This window comes from Quercus lobata, chromosome 3 (assembly GCF_001633185.2).
Source record: "Quercus lobata isolate SW786 chromosome 3, ValleyOak3.0 Primary Assembly, whole genome shotgun sequence".
Classification (NCBI taxonomy): Eukaryota; Viridiplantae; Streptophyta; class Magnoliopsida; order Fagales; family Fagaceae; genus Quercus; species Quercus lobata.
The window spans coordinates 35925428-35943753 of record NC_044906.1 but is presented as its reverse complement, the minus strand read 5'-3'; positions in this window follow the sequence as shown (position 1 = coordinate 35943753).

The following is an 18326-nucleotide window of genomic DNA, read 5'->3' as shown; positions in this document are numbered from 1 at the left end:
ACAAGGGGTTTAGGAAGGTGTCTGATGGGACAAGCACTTAAGTGGTGTATCGAACAATCAACAAATGGAAGGCTAGGATCGCCTAAAGGGAGCTATATAATGTGAAAGACCCTCCAAAGGGAGGGGGGACAGGAAATTTGTAAAGAAAACACCATAGCATTAAGAACAACAATTGTAATCAAATTTGAGAGAGATATATTGAAGACTACTCTCCTTGGACATTACCGAGGAAGAATTTCTGTGCATCACATTTGTCTAGTCATTGTTTTTCCTTGTTCTCTTATCCGCTTTAGCCCATTAGGGTCATTGTCATTTCATTGGAGCCTAGCTTTTAGCCAACTCTTTACAAATTTATTGTATTGGGCTCTTTGGGCCTTAATCCATTCATCTTTTGGATTAAAGGACTAAAGCTCGCCCCCTTACAATTGGTGCCGTCTGTGGGAAATCACTTAAGCTTCGATGAGGTTAGCGTTCAGTTATGGCGAAGCCAGGTCCCGACCGGGAAGAATCTGTTAGCTCCTGACACTAGGATCATTTCCTCAACCTTGAGCGTAGGAGAGATCGTGAAATTAGTGTACACACTACTCAAACTAGTAGGAGTCAGTCTCGAGGTAGGAGCCACATCTCTCATGAAGAGAACACTAAGAGCCTGTAGAGGGAGATAGACCATTTATGAAAAAACTGCGTCGCAAGCAATGTACAGGAACTCCTTCAAGTCCTAACCATTCTTCTGGCGAAGATAGCCATGATAGCTACCGGCCCAGGTCAAGGACTCCTCCCAGTGAGTCTTTTTTGTATGATGAGAAGCGCCACAATAGAAGGAGTAGGAAGGCCTTGTCTCACAAAGGCTTGGGCAACGATGCCATGAGCAGGGCTCTGAGCCAGATCTCCAAGTCACCTTTTACCCATAGGATAGAAGTAGGAATACTTCCTCGGCGATTCACCCAACCAATGTTCACCATGTATAATGGATAGATGGACCCCATGGAGCATGTTAGCCACTTCAACTAGAGAATGGCTGTCCATTCGAAGAATGAAACTCTGATGTGCAAGGTGTTCCCATCCAGTTTGAGGCCTGTGGTGATGAGATGGTTTGACGGTTTGAAGGAAGGCTCTATCAACTCCTTCAAAGAGCTTACAAGAGCCTTTGGCTCTTGTTTCGTGACTTGTAGCAGAGTTCCTTGGCCTTTGGACTCCCTGCTGTCTATGGCTATGCGCAAGGGGGAAACCCTGAAAACGTATTCTGATAGGTACTGAGAAATGTTCAACAAAATAGACGGGGACTTTGATGACGTGGTGATAAGGACTTTCAAGGTCGGCTTGCCTGCTGAGCACGATCTGAGGAAGTCCCTAACCAGGAAACTAGTTAGGAGCATGCACCAGCTCATGGACCGCATCGATGAGTATAAACGGGTCGAGGAGGACCAGCAGCAAGGGAAGGGAAAGGCTAAGGTGGTCCTTCAGGATAGAAGGGATTTTAGGTCACACAAATACAGTAACAACCGACCTCGGAGAGATTTTACGGGGCATTCAGGATCTGCTACCCCTCAAGTAATTGGAACTATGTTTTGAGAGCCAGTATACCAAATCATGGAGAAGATCAAGAATGAGCCATACTTTCAATAGCCAAATCGGATGGGGGGAGACCCCACAAAGCGCAACCAAAGCCTTCACTACCAATACCACTAGGAATGAGGGCATACTACCAAGGATTGCATAACTTTGCGAAGCCACCTGGAGCAGTTATTTAGGGCAAGGAAGCTAAGGCAATTCCTGTATTAGTCCCACGGGCAGATTGGTCAGACAGGGACGAGGGCTTAGAGGGATGCTCCTACAAGGCCACCTCTAGGTACAATCAGTGTCATCCTCATTGCTATAGGCAGGACTGGTTCTCAGCCATCCAGGGTGATGTTCGTAGCTCAGCCATCTGCAGAGGACTTGCCCCCCGATCCGAATAAAAGTAGAATGGAAACCAGGCAGGCTTTGAGCTTCTCGAATAAGGATAAGGCTGGAACTTTGCTACCACATGATGACGCCCTGGTGGTCACCCTTAGGATAGGGGGTACGATGTGAAGAGGGTGTTGGTGGATCAAGGCAACGGCGTAGAGACCATGTACCCTGACCTCTTTAAGGGGTTGAGGCTGAGGTCCGAGGACCTAACCTGCTTGATTCCCCTCTAATAGGGTTTGATGGGAAGATTGTCTTTTCGAAATGCCAAATTTGACTACCTATTCAGATAAGGACTGAGGTTGTGGAGGTCAACTTTATCGTGGTGGATGCCTACTCCTCTTGCACTGCTATTGTGTGAAGGTTTTGGCTTCACGCCATAGGAGCCGTACCTTCCACCCTACACCTAAAGGTGAAGTACCCGTCTAGGGATCAGGTTAGAGAGTTGGTGGGGAGCCAATCTATGGCTAGGTAATGCATGGTGACCGCAATCAGACATCAGATCGAGGGCGAGTCATTGGCCTCTGTGGGGCGGGATTTATAGCAATCAAAGGTGCCAGTGCTGTCCACGGAGGTAAAGGGAGAAGCGGCCAAATGCGAGCAATTGGAAAGAGTTGTTATTGGCGAGGACAAGGAGAGGTTCTTTCAGGTCGGAGCCCAACTGCCTCCTTTGGAGAGATGGGAGCTGATAACCTTTCTTGTAAAGAATATTGATGTGTTTGCTTGGAACGCCTATGAGGCCCCGGGGGTGGACCCAAATTTCATTTGCCACCATTTACACATCAATCCATCTGTCATCCCCAAGAAGCAACCACCTCGGTGCTCATCTAGGGAACACTCTGATGCTGTCAAGGCAGAAGTGCTCAAGCCAGGGCCATAAAGGAGGTATTCTACTACGAGTGGCTGGCCAACACAGTGGTCGTGAAAAAGAAAATTGGGAAATGGCGAGTATGTATAGACTTCACAGATCTGAACAAAGCTTGCCCAAAGGACCCTTTCCCCTTGCCTCAGATAGATCAATTGGTGGACGCGACGACAGGTCATCCCCTGATGAGCTTCTTGGACGCCTTCCAAGGCTACCACCAGATACCCTTAGCTTTGGACGATTAGGAAAAGACTGCTTTCCTTACGCCTACTGGGAATTACTATTACAAAGTGATACCCTTTGGATTGAAAAATGCAGGATCCACTTACCAAAGAATGATGACTAGAATGTTTGAACCTTAGTTGGGCAAGAACATTGTGGTGTACATAGACGATATGGTGGTAAAGAGCAAAACAGAGGCGCTGAGCATCTAGATGACCTCGGGAATATCTTTGAAATATTGAGAAAGCACAAGCTACGCCTTAATGCCGCAAAATGTTCCTTTAGTGTAGGCTCTGGCAAGTTTTTAGGATACATGGTGACCTACCGCGAAATTGAAGTTAACCCAGATCAAATTAGGGTAATCCGCGACCTACAGCCTTCTCAGAATCCCAAAGAGGTCCAAAAATTGACAGGAATGACCGCTGCTTTAAATCGATTTATTTCTCGGTTAGCGAACAAGTGTAGGCCCTTCTTCCAATTGCTACATAAGTGGAAGGGATTTGAATGGACAAAGGAGTGCTCCTCGGCCTTCCAGCAATTGAAGGAATATCTTTCTCGACCACCTATTATGTCCAAACTCGAGGGGGATGAGGTCTTATTCACTTACATTGTTGTGGCCTCACATGCGGTGAGTCTAGTGCTGGTGCGGGATGAGAATGGGGTGCAGAGGCCAATTTATTACGTGAGCAAATCATTACATGAGGCAGATGTTCATTATTTACCACTGGAGAGGGTCATCCTAGTAGTAGTACATGCTATTCGGAAGCTCCCGCATTACTTCCAAACTCATACTGTTGTGGTTCTAACCCAACTCCCTCTCCGATCACTGCTTCGGAAAGCTGACTACATGAGAAGGGTTGCAAAGTGGGCAACAATCCTAGGAGTCTTCGATATTAAATACATGCCTCGCATCTCCATAAAGGGCCAGGTCCTCGCCGATTTAACGGCTGAGTTTGTTGAGCCATTATTCGAAGAAAACGGTGAGGGGCCGAGCATGGATGGAAAATCAGTTGGGATGATCTCCTTACAGGAACCTCTACCTTAGAAGGTGTATGTTGATGGCGTGGCAAACTAGAGGGGATCAGGAGTGGGGCTAGTTGTGGTATCCCTGAAAGGATCATCATTGAGAAATCCTTAAGACCGGGCTTCTGGGCCACAAATAATGAAGCTGAGTACGAGGCTTTGTTGGTAGGGATGGCCATAGTTCAGAAAATGGGAGGAAGGACAGTGAAGATGTTCTTAGATTCGAGGTTAATTGTAGGCTAAGTAAAGGGAGAACTAGAGGCCAAAGATGTGAGAATGCAGGTATATCTGAACTAGGCTAGGCACTTATAGTTAGGATTTAACTCTTTTTCCTTACACTAAATCCCTAGAAGCAGAAACACATATACTGACTCCCTTGCCACTCTTGTGACCTCTTTGGCGCAGAGCCTACCTCAGGTCATCTTGGTTGAGGATCTATACAGCCCTGTCGAGGTGAAGAGATAGAAGGTCCAGATTCATCAACTAAGGGTGGGGCCTAGTTGGATGGATCCTTTTGTCCTATTCCTAAAGGATGGCATCTTGCCCGAGAAGAAGGGGGAGGTTGACAAGGTGCGGAGAAAGGCTCCTCGATTTTGGCTGTCCGAGGACCAAAAGTTGTACAAGTGCTCTTTTTCAAGGCCGTATTTGCTATGCATCCACCCTGAAGCAGTGGAGCTACTCGTGGAAGAGTTGCATAAAGGAATTTGTGGGAGTCATACAGGAGGAAGATCCTTATCTCACCGGGCCCTTACTCAAGGATATTGGTAGCCCAATATGCAAAGGGAAGCAAAATAGTACGTGAAGAAGTGTGACCAATGTCAGAGATTTGCTCCTAACATCCATAAGCCCGGGGGCGTTCTTAACCCTTTGTCTAGCCCATGGCCTTTTGGTTAATGGGGCTTGGACATTGTAGGGCCTTTCCCCAAAACAGCAGGAAACATGAGATGGTTTTTGGTCGGCACTGATTACTTTACCAAATGGGTTGAAGCCAAGCCACTGGAAAATATTAGGGACGTGGATGCCTAAAGGTTTGTGTGGAAGAACACTGTCACCCTATTTGGATCCCCCATACCCTTATCTCGAACTACAGACTTCAATTTGATAGCAAGGCTTTCAGAAGGTACTATTGTGATATGGGTATCACGAATAAGTATTCCACTCCAGCCTATCCCCAGGTGAATGGGCAGGCCAAGGCTGTCAATAAGGTTATAGTGAATGGACTCAAGAAGCGGTTGGATGATACAAAGGGCAAATGGGTGGACAAGCTTCCACATGTCCTCTGAACATATTGGACTACCTCTTGGAGGTCGAGAGGGGAAACACCCTTTTCAATAACTTATGGGGCCGAGGCCATGATTCCTTTGGAGATTGGATTTCCAACGCTGAGGACTAGCTCATTCGCACCAGAAAATAACAACCGCCTATTGGAAAGGAGCTTGAATCTCATTGAAGAATGGAGAGAGAATGTCATGGTTTAGTTAGCATACTATCAGCAGAAGCTCAAATAGGGGTGTGATTCAAGCGTAAAGTCAAGACCACTGGCCCCCGAGGACTTGGTGTTAAGAAAGGTTGTGGGAACTATGAAAAACCTAACATAGGGGAAGTTAGGGCCCAATTAGGAGAGGCCATACCGTATTAGCTCAATAGCGAGCATAGGAGCATACTTCCTAGAATATTTAGACGAAAAAGTTATGCCGCGACCTTGGAATGGAATGTAAATAACCTACGAAGATATTATTATTAATAAAAGGCAGCTCTGCCATGTTTTCATTTATGACATTATGTGTTGCGTCTATTGCTTGTTTGAATATTAAATAGAACCTTGGTTATGCCTGGCTCCTCGAACCACATACCTTGGGTAAATTAATATTCTTGGTTGCCTTTCTCTAAGTGTTAAACAGAATCTTGGTTATGCCTGGTTCCTTGGATCACATGCCTTGGGTAAATTAACACTTCATTATTTTTCTACGTATTAAACAGAATCTTGGTTATGCCTGACTCTTCATACCACATGCCTTGGGTAAATTAATACTTTACATAATTTCTCTAAATGTTAAACAGAACATTGGTTATGCCTGGCTCCTCGAACCACATGCCTTGGGTAAATTAACACTTCATTATTTTTCTAAGTATCAAATAGAGCCTTGATTATGCCTGGCTCTTCGAACCACATGCCTTGGATAAATTAATACTTCACCTTATTTCTCTAAATGTTAAACAGAACCTTGGTTATGCCTGACTCTTCGGACCACATGCCTTGGGTAAATTAATACTTTACCTTATTTCTATAAGTGTTAAATGGAACCTTGGTTATGGATGGCTCCTTAAACCACATACCTTAGGTAAATTAACATTTCATTATTTCTCTAAGTGTTAAACAGAACCTTGGTTATGCCTGGCTTCTCGAACCACATGCCTTGGGTAAATTAACACTCTCCATTATTTCTCTAAGTGTTAAACAAAATCTTGATTATGTCTGGCTCTTCGGACCATATGCCTTAGGTAAATTAATACTTCACCTTATTTCTCTAAGTGTTATACAAAACTTTGGTTATGGCTAGCTCCTCGGACAACATGCCTTGGGTAAATTAACACTTCATTATTTTTCTAAGTATTAAACAAAACCTTGGTCATGTCTGGCTCTTCGAACCACATGCCTTAGGTAAATTAATACTTCACATTATTTCTCTAAGTGTTAAACAGAACCTTGGTTATGCCTGGCTCTTCGGGCCACATGTCATGGGTAAATTAACACTTTCCATTATTTCTCTAAGTGTTAAACAGAACCTTAGTTATGTTTGGCCCCTCAGACCACATGCATTGGGTAAATTAATACTTTCTACTACATGTACAAACATTAAACAGAACTTTGGCTATGACTGGCTCCTCGGACCACATACCTTGTGAAAATCAATGTTTTTGGTTATTTGCTTAAGTGTTGAGCAAAACCTGGGCTATGTCTGGTTCCTTGGATCATTCGCCTTGAATAAACTAATACTTGTTTATCCCTTTTTCTACTAAATGTTTTGATTATCTCTAAAGACTTAGGCCTCCATGTTGATTACACAGTTTTCAGTACCAGCACATAGTCATCCTTTCTCGTCACTTACATGTGTTTAGTTTATTTAAGCTAACAACGTATCACTACTACTAGCTTTTGTTAAAGCATGGAAAAACAATAATTATAGCCAACCAGAGATAAACATTACAAGAAAAACAAAGGTCCACAAAGGCAAAAAGTAATATCTTTTCATTCAACGAAAGAGAATTACATCATGGACCGGGGCGAATTGCCCCAACAAAAAAATAAATACAAAGAAGGAAAGAAAGACCTTAAGCTGAAGACACAAAAAGAGAGAGAAAAACCCTATGTTAAACTTTCGCTGGGGGAGGGTCTTCTTTGCTGACTGATGAGAGGACGGGAGGATCAGCGGCTTTCTTTTCTTGGGCCATGGCCAGGGGCTTGACTAGCTCGGACTCCTTCACCTTGAAAGCGGCTTCCTTGCCCTTGCCTTTGTCCTCTGGTCAGTCTCCTTACCTTTGGCCACCTTCACCCCTTTGCTATGGTCACCAGCCTTGCCAGGCTTTTTGGTGGCCTCGGGAAAGGGAGGAACGGCTTGGGAGGGAGGAGGCTGCTCAGCCGCAGTTAGAGCAAGGGGGGCTTCCTCGGGGGCTGCCTCAAGGACTTCTCAGAGGTCCTCAGGGTAGAAGACGTTCTCAGCTTTCCTTCACTTTGAGTCCGCAGGAGCTCTAGTCACATTCAGGACCTCAGTCCAGACCTCGAGGCAGTACTCCTTGCAGACCCCAGCCAATTTTTCAGTTAGCTAGGCCTCGGTTTCCTGCACTCCGAGGTCGTAAAACTTTTTCCCTGCAATGTTAGCAGCTGCCTAGGCCACCTGGGCAGCCTCCTTGGCCTTGGACAACTCTGTCTTCAGCTCCAGCACTTGCTACTTGGCTGTGGCCAACTCTATCTCGGTGTAGTGAAGCCTTGAGCGTTGCTCCTTCGCTTGCACCTCAGCACTCTTGAGGCCAACCTCCGCACTCCTCCGGTCCTTGTCCACTATGGCCAGTTTTAAAGCCAGCTCCTTTTCCTCCCTTCAGTGACGGCAAGGGACTTGCTAGCCTCTACGTGAAGGTTATTTGCGAGCCTCACCTCGTTGCGGGCGTTTTCACCTACTCCTTGGCAGCAAAAACCTCCTAGACAGCCTATGCAAAGGCAACAAAAACACTCCATGAGAAAAGTAAACAAAAAGACTGGCATAGGGTCAGAGGGACCAAGTTAAAAAATAAAAAAAAATTCACCAAAGCTCTCTTTAGGGACATGAAGAGATCCTGCTGTCTCATGTTCTTCAGGGCGTCCATATCCTTGGCAGCAGGAGAGGCCACTCTAGAGCCTCGGCCACGTAAGTGGTGTGACCTCTTTGGAACTCCCTGATGGAGGAGCTCCAGGGTACTGCTGCGCCATCCAACTCTAACCGAGGTTCCAAGGAGGATGGGGCATGTCGGCCGAGTGCTCGGCCTCTTTACTCTCCACTAAGAAGGCTCGCCCCCTGTCTCTGGCCGTCCTCTACTGCTTGGGCTCCTTTTGGGGGAACACCTTCCCCTCATTGACTCCCTCCTTCTCCTTCCTCTTTTTCTTCAAGTTGGGTAGGGGGAGCAGGTTGAGTGCAAGAGTAGGGGGAGGGGGAAGAGCAGGAATGGGCTAGGTCCTTGGGGCATCCTTAGAAGACGACCCCTTATTCCTCCTCGCGAAAAGCTCCTTCAGGCCTTTCCTTGGGTTCAGGGCCATCTCTTCTTCCTCCTCGAAATTGCTGTCCACCCGAGCAACTATGAGTTTGGGGGAACGAACAGTGGAGGACCTGTTAAGCTCACCCTCTGATTCTAAGATCTCCACAAGCTCTCCTTGTGCCTTTCCTTCTTCCTCAAGGTGAAATTTTTCTATCTCAGTCTCGAGTGACAGGCGTGAGGAGGCTATTTCTTCCCTTGGAGCCGCTACTTCAGGAGGGGATCGATGGAAGGGCAACTCAACTTTCAGGAGATCTTCTCGGGCTAGGAAACCAGGCACTGAGACTTCAATCTGGGCTAGTCAAGGATCGCTTGCTCTTATCATGTGGCCCACGTCTTGGAAATTGTCCGATAAGGGCTCGAAGTCAAGGATAAGGTGGACAGCTCGCAGTTGCCTATCTTCGCTCACAAACACTTCCTAAGAATGGCAACGGGTCGAGTTCGGGCCGGGTTTTTCCATACCCAGACCCGACCCACAGGCCAAGACCCGTTGCCCAGACCTGGCCCGTTTACTAAACGGGTTTTTTTTTTTTTTTTTTTTTTTTTTTTGGGGGCCCGGACCCGCCCCTACTGGGCCCCGTTAAGCCCTGCCAGATCAAGGCCCATTCCAATGCCCAATAAATAAAAAATAAAAAAAAAAAGTTTGCCTGGTACTAATTTTCTCAGCAACCAAATAGTAGGGGACACTTAAGGAAATCCAGATCTGAACAAATCGAAAACCCTTTTTTTTTCATTGCAAAATTTTCCCACATCAAAAGTAAAAACAAGAATTAACATATAGACCCTACAAAATCAAATCAAACAAGTCGATCCTATTCAACAAAAATAACACTTAAACTAGAAAATACAAATTTGATTCTTTGAACAAAATGAACGATTTTCAGTGCAAAAGCTTGAGTTCACAACGAGGTGAGAAACATGAGAGAGTTGTGCCCTTGTGAGGTGGATGAGGGTCCAGCGAGGTGAGGTCCGTGAGGAGAGGTGCTTGATCTCTTAAGGTGCTTCTCGGCGAGGTCGCTTGAGGGAGAGCGATGACAGTGACAAAGCTTGGGATAGTGGCAAAGGCTTGGGACGGTGACGAAGGCTTGGATCGGCAGTGAGAGGTTGGGTAGTTGGCCAAAGGTGAGATTGAGAGTGAGTGAGATTGTGATTTGTGAGTGAGACTGAAGAGAATAGAGATGAAGGAGGCGGGCTATGTGAGTTGAAATGAAATGAGGATGTAGAAATTTTAGGGTTTATAACATTATATATATATATATATATGAGGATATTTTAGTAATTATAAAATTATATATAACTGGGTCGGGTCGGGTCTGGGTTCGGGCCGGATTTTTACAAAAACCCATACCCGACTCGGACTCGGACCCGGTTTAGGTTTTTAAAAAAAAAACCCAAACCCGACCCTATTCCTTATCGGGTCGGGTTTCCATTAGGGTCGGGCCGGGCCAGGTACTTGCGGGTCGGGCAGAAATTGCCATCCCTAACACTTCCGACCTTAGCACCTTGTTAAGGCCTGTGATGTTGACAAGATTGAGTTTGGGAACTAACTGTCTTTTAGCTGCAAAAGCATACGAGAAGCAAAACCACGGTTAGGATAACGAAGCCATGCATTAGAAGCAAACAGAATATTAAAAGAAAGAAGTGAGGAAATCGCAAAGCTAATGCCCCTGTTTATAAATGAATAAATAAATAAATAAATAAACCTAAACCTAGGGTACCCCACCTGGCTCTCCCTCTTGGACTAGGTAGTGAAGACCGTTGTGCCATTCCCCCAAGACTATCAAAAATTCATTCTTCATGCCTTTGTTAGATTTAGGGAGGCACAAGACAAGCCCGACGATGGAGGATCTAGACTTAAGGTAATACCCTAAGTCCGCAAGTTGGTGGCACTTGTACATCCAAATGACATCATGCCAAGTGAGGTTTAGCCCTATTTGCTCATTGAAAGCGTCTACACTACCCAGAATCCTAAAGAGGTTGGGCACACACTAGTGGGGGCATAGCCTATGGGCGATTAGGTAATCTCTGGTCACCCTACCCATGGAAAGTGTCATTCCCCCTTCTATGAAGGCGATCATGGAAATGACAACCTCCCTTTCGTTTCTATGGGTAAGCAACTGGTCCGAGGCACAGTACTGTAAGGAAATTCCCTGGGGAATGTGATACTTAGCTCTAAATCCCTCCATATCGGCGGGGGAGTCTACAAGGTGAGCAAATCTACCTATTTAAGCAGACTAGGGTGAAGTGAAAGAAATTTTTAAGGAAAGAAAGCAAAGAACAGAAGGCCGAGGAGAAAAGAACCTAAAAGATAAAAAACTTACGAGAATGAACACGAGGATTGCTTCCTGAACTTCTTAAAGGTTTAATGGACTCCTTTTTTTTTTTGAAAAAATCTGGAAGACTAAAAAAATTAGAAAGTCCTGAAGGTTTGTGAGTTTGTAAGTTTGAAGAGCTTGGAGATTTGTAAAGTGGGGAAATGATTCCTCCAGGCACCTTATATAGGAGGCGAAATTGGGTGGGAGTTATCTCGCCCAAATTTTGAGGAAAGGCGCTAGCCGTAGGATCTCCATCCCACCGTAGGATGTGGGGAACAAAGCACCGCCTAGAGCATTTAATGGGACGTTGCCGACTCCGAAGTGCCAGAACAGTTGCGGGACACGCGAAGTGATGCTTTCATGTGTGGAAATCAAAGAAAAGTGTGGAGTTAATATTCCAAAGTCAAAACCCCATTTTTCTCCTCGGATTATTTATTAAAAAAAAAAAAAAAAACCAGAGTTTTTAGGGGCTATTGTGGGGTACAAGAATTTAAATAAGGCTCCTGCGCCACGTGTCATATCCATGGTCAAAGAGTCCATTGCCAAGCCAAGGAGGCCACACGCTCGTACAATAAGGCCACGTCAGTGGCACATTGCCAGAGGAGGTCTTACTGCTGAGAAAAAGTTTTAGAGAGGGGTTAGCCCTGACATGTCTAAAGGGATGGTGGCTGCCCCCCACATTTAATGCATCCCACCAAACCTCCTGACTGCATTTATGTGGAGAAAATCCCTGAATAGTGCTCTCTTGGCCGCTGTAACTCACAAGGGGCTTGGGAAGGTGTCTGATGGGATAAGCACTCAAGTGGTGTACCGAACGACCAACAAATGGAAGGCTAGGATCGCCTGAAGGGAGCTATATAATGTGAAAGACCCTTTAAAGGGAGGGGGGATGGGAAATCTATAGAGAAAACACCATAGCATTAAGAACATCAATTTTAATCAAATCTGAGAGAGATATATTGAAGAACTACTCTCCTTAAACATTGCCGAGGAAGAATTTTTGTGCATCACATTTGTCTAGTCATTTTTTTTCCTTGTTCTCTTATCCGCTTTAGCCCATTAGGGTTGTTGTCATTTCATTGGAGCCTAGCTTTTTAGCCCACTCTCTACAAATTTATTGTATTAGGCTCTTTGGGCCTTAATTCATTCATCCTTTGGATCAAAGGACTAAAGCCCGCCCCCTTACAATAACCATTATTGTTATTAGTGTTTCATTAATTAATGGGCAATTTGCACATTCTTCCCTTAATTATGATGCAATTGCAATGTCCTCCTAAACTTCAAATACCAAACAATGTTGGTAAATAAGCCATTTGCCCCTACTATTGAGATTTTTGTTAAATTTAGTGGATATTTCAAATTTTTGTCAAACATTTTTATAATTTTTTTTTTTACTTTTCTATTAAATTTGACAAAAATCATAATACTGGCAGACAAAAGTGTTTATTACCAATAAATCAAGGAAGACGATGTCATAATTGCACTATAATTAACAAAGAAAAGAAAAGTACAATTTTTGTTTTTTACAAGATAGAAATTCTACTATAGTCTAATTTAAGTGTATATGTGTGTAAAACTTCCTCTTGGATACTTGAATCCCAAGTCTTGCCCCCCACACCCCACAAGCACTTATACTTGTGGAGTAACCATCGTACCAAGGGTGTGCGGTGGTAAAGAAAAGTGCAATTAACCCTTGATTAATATCACAAAAGTTCCATTATATATCTCCTTATTATCACCTACTCTACTTGTTCTTTTAATGAATCCATTATCTCTTTGATTATTTCAATTTTGGCTAAATTACAAACTACACCACTAAAATTTAGGGTGTTTGAATCTTACATCTTAAAGTTTCAAAATTTGAATTTTACCCCTTAAATTTTAGGGTGTTTGGAATTTGGATTTTATAGCCTCAAACTTTAGAGAGTAAAATTCATACACTCCAAACTTTAGGAGATAAAATCCAAATTCTGAAATGTCATAATGTAAAATCCAAACACTTCCAAACTTTAAGGGGGTATAATCCAAATTCTTAAACTTTAGGGTGTAAAATCCAAATATCCCTAAATTATAGCGGTGCAGTTGCAATTCACCCTTCAATTTTTAATTTGTACTAAGTGATATTTTTAGGGTTTGGCTTATAATCTTTAATACTTTTTTAGAGATGCTACGTCCACAATATTTTTACAACAAATCACAAGTGATTATTTTTTATTGGTTCAAATTTGAACTTAACACTAAGTTACTTTTTTGCCCCAACAATAACAACCAGTAACAACCTGCCACTTAGGATTTGTTGTAAAAATGTTGTGAAAATATTGTGAACATATCATTTCTCATACTTTTTTAATTAGAATATTATTTTGTTTTAATGAGAAACTATCACATCACCCACTAACTAAATAAAATGTGAAAATTAAAACTCACTACCACATCGTTCTATATCTCAAGGAGAAACTAATTGGATGTCCAGTTGAAAAAGTAGAGGAAGTAAGTCCAACTCATATTTTTAATTCAAAATTTTGTTTATATTAATGGCATGTCTATTTATTATAATATATTTACCTAAGGTTTCTTAGACAAATTATTTACTACAAGTTGGGTATTTTGAAATTATTTAACTAAGGATTTTGAACATATTTTTTTAATGTCAAGATAGAAATTTCATTTTGTTTCTTTTAAATAAACCAAATTACAAAGAAAATGCAAAATAAAGCTGCCACATGCCACAGCACTAGGCTGGATATCCTATCTCAATTGAGCTACAGTGAAATCTAGATGCAATTTCCGGTCAACTCGAATCGTATCTCCTCTACTTTCTCTCGGTGCATACTGAGCTATAAGAGTTCAATCTTTCTTTCTTTTCTTTTGTCTTTTTATTTTTATTTTTTATTTTTGAGTTGAAATTTGATATGCTTTCATTCTGGCATCACACGACATCATTAGATTCATTACTCATTATTATGTATGACTCAAAACTCTACAAGGGACAAGAACTTGCACATGCAAGTGCAATACGTCGTTGTTACCGACGGACGTGTATATCTAAGGTCCTTGTTTATTATCCGTTGAATTCTAGGTATCAGCAACACTTTTTTCGGCATATATAATAAACGCATGCTTAACGATTGTCATTTACACCTGCCACCTCACTTCGCACAATTTTAATGAGAGAGGGAGGGAACCTTGTTTGGTTGAGACAACGTCGCATAAAATCACATCCCACATTCGTGGATGCCTTTAGGCCCTTATAATGTGTTTGGTTGGAATGAAAGGAGGATTACATTGTGTTTGCTCAACAGTAACCCACGCTCCCTTCACGTGCAGAAACATAACATGCAGGGAAGATCATTTTGCCACTAGTGAAGTTAATACAATTTTATATTATGTACCAACTACAATATGTCATGTTATTCTTAACAATTATATAAAAAAAATTATGTTAATGGTACTCTTATTAAAGTAATTATTTATAAACTATTTTAAGAAAGTTATGACATTACTTTTATAGAAAATATAAAAAGTCGTTAAAAAATTAATTATTTTTCTTATAAAGAGTTTAAAAAAATATTTCTTAAACGAAAAACCCTAAGCATGCGTTAACTTCTTAAGAACTAAAGACCCTATGACATATATTTGTTACACTTAGATTATTATATGGAGAAAATGGGCTTTTGCCTTTTTTTTTTTTTTTTTTTTTATAAAAAAACCAAGCATTTTGCCCCCCTTTTCAAACTAATTAGGAAAATGCCATTGTTTTGAAAATCGATTTTCTAAAAATCGAGTTTTAGTTTAAAACTTGATTTTTGGACAATTGAGTTATAACAAACTGAAAATTAAAAAAAAAAAAAAAATTTGGAGCCCTATAGTGGCATTTTGGAACTCGAGCTCTATAAACTCAAGTTCCAGGCAAGTTTTTTTTTTTTTTTTTTTTAGTTTGATCGCCCCATACCTATTGTGACGTTTTAAGGACCCTATAGTGGTGTTTTGAAACTCGATTTTTAAACAATCGAGTTATAATAGGGACATTTCCCTTATTAGTTTGGGAAATGGGGCAAAATGCTAGATTTTTTTTTAAAAAAGGGCAAAGGTTAATTTTATCCTTATATTATTGAACATATGAAATGCTTCTATCAAATTATTCAAATTGACCACTAAGGTCTTTCATTGCCCTTAATGTAAAAATATTTCTTAAACGAAAAACCCTAAGCATGCGTTAACTTCTTAAGAACTAAAGACCCTATGACATATATTTGTTACACTTAGATTATTATATGGAGAAAATGGACTTTTGCCCCTTTAAAAAAAAAAAAAAATCCAACATTTTGTCCCCTTTCTCAAACTAATTAGGGAAATGCCCCTGTTTTGAAACTCGATTTTTGGAAAATTGAGTTATAACAAACTGAAAATTAAAAAAAAAAAAAAATGGAGCCCTATAGTGGCGTTTTAAGGAGCCCTATAGTGACATTTTAAGACCCTATAGTGGTTGTTTTGGAACTCGAGTTCCAGGCTTTTTTTTTTTTTTTTTTTTTTTTTTAAAGTTGATCACCCCATACCTATAGTGACGGTCTATAGTGGCGTTTTGGAACTCGAGTTCTAGGCTTTTTTTTTTTTTTTAAGTTTAATCACCCCATACCTATAGTGGACGTTTTAAGGACCCTATAGTGGTGTTTTGAAACTCATTTTTGGACAATCGAGTTATAATAGGGGCATTTTCCTAATTAGTTTGAGAAATTGGGAAAAATGCTAGATTAAAAAAAAAAAAAAAAAAGGGCAGAGGCCAATTTTCTCCTTATGTTATTGAACACATGAGATGCTTCTATCAAATTGACCACTAAGGTCTTTCATTGCCCTTAACGAAAAGAAATATAGTTCTTTATAGCAAATGGTCAATTTTGTTCCCATGATTATTCCATTTTATTCAATTAAAATAGAATATTTGACTATTGATATAATTCACATCTTACATTCGTGATCGTGGATGCCTTAACAATGTGTTTGGTTGGTTAAAGAAAAAAAAGAAAAGGATGGATTACACATTACAGTCTGTTTGCTCAACGATAACGCATGTTCCCTTCACGTGTAGAAATATAGAATAGAGGGAAAAAGATTTAAAAAATTAATAGCAAAAGAGCATTGCCTTGTGTAAATGAGGGAACCCAATTTTCAACCGCCCCCCAAAAAAAAAGACAAACGAGGGAACCCAATACATCAAAATAAAGGGCTAAATTGGGGTAACAGTTAGGAATTGCTAAGAAAGCTTTGGATGAAGATCATTTTGTGACTAGCAACATTGATAAATGCAAATGTATTATTTACCAATTATAATATGTCATGTCAACCAATGTAAAAAAAAAAGAAAAAAGTATTTACTAGATTTATTGTTTTGGGACAGTCCGTGTGGCATGTTATAGATGTTAGAATTATGTGCATTGGTCCAAAAGGTTTGTTGAGGACCAACTCATGTTGTTACTAAAAGAGCAATTAATCCCAAGGGATATATTTTTATCCCCATTGAACAGATTAAGGAGCATTTGTATGACAATGGACAATCTAACAAATCAATTACCCATGGTTAGCAGCATTTGTCAAGTTCTTGTTAGGTTTAGGATTTTAAATTATTAACCAGTACAAAAAGGAGTGTGTGTATATGTATGTATGTATGTATGTATATATATATATATATATAATTGTTTAAGAAATACAACTGTAACTAGCCTAATTATAAAGACTTGACTCCCTTTAAAAAAAAGAGAGTGGGGTTGGAGGGTGGGGTTGGATCAACCTATCAAATAATAACCCACGTTAATTCTCTAATAGAAAAAGATACCATCAGTTATGTCAAAGAAAAGAGGATATCATCAACAATCCATTCCACTCAACTAGCTTCGACCATCCTTTGCAAAGCACTAGCAATTTAGCATCAAGCTCTTCAAAACCACATTTAACCAACATTTGAACTAAACTCACCCAAATGCCTTATGCATCAGACTTAATAAATTGTCAAAATATTTAACAATGAATAATGAGCTCAATACACTTATTATTGAAAATTGTTCACTCAATACATAAGATAATATAATATAAAAAAATTATTCTCTCTCTATAAATAAAATAGTGATAGAGTATTGAACCAATGTAATTGTCTATGAATAGTAAATTAACTAAAGTAACAAAAGTGCAATTTTTAGACAAAAATGGACTAAAAGTGCATTAATTGGAACTAATGTGAATGATCAAGCACCTAGAACTTCATTGCCATCAAATCCACCCAAATTCTTTATCAACTTTAATGAATGTAATTTATTTTCCACACAAAATGAAGGGTAAGCATTATAGCAAGCTCCGTTTTTTTAATATATATATATATATATATATATATATATATAAAGTTCCTTAGAAAAATAAGTGAGGATGGGCCAATCTAGTTTCTTCGATGTGCCCAATACCTAACATAACACGTTGGACATTGTAAACCCACTATATAGTTACAAGAATTTGATTTGATTTTTTAATTATTGATATGGTAGTATTTTAAATATATGGTGTTTGCTTAATAATAATTGTTCTTTACCATTAAATCAAAATACTAATTGATTTTTGGTATATGCACTTATAACATCTGCTTAATGATAATTATTTTTTTATCATCAGGCCATAATAAAATTATCTATAACTCACAAGAAATTCATTTTAAAAAAATATATAATTATTTTATTTTATACTAGTAATAAATAAGATGGTTTTTGACAGATAAAAAGATAGCATTAATTATGTACATTAAAAAAGAAGAAACTTTATACCATTAAAAAATGTCGGATGTTAGGACATGCTTATCTTGTAGACATGTTAATTTTAGCGCCAAAGAATAGAAGAAAAACCCAACAGTCATGTCAGCTCATAACCCATATTAATTCTCTACTAGAAAAAGATCCCAACAGTTACGTCAAAGAAAAAAAAGATAACATCAACAACCCATTCCACCCAACTAGCTTCGACCATCCTTTGCAAAGCATTAGTAATTTAGCATTAAGCTCTTCAAAATGCCTTGCATCAAGCTCAATAAATTGTCAAAATATTGTACAATGAATAATGAGTTCAATACATTTATTGTAAACTGTTCACTCAATAAATAAAATAATATATTAATAAAAAAATATTCTTTCTCA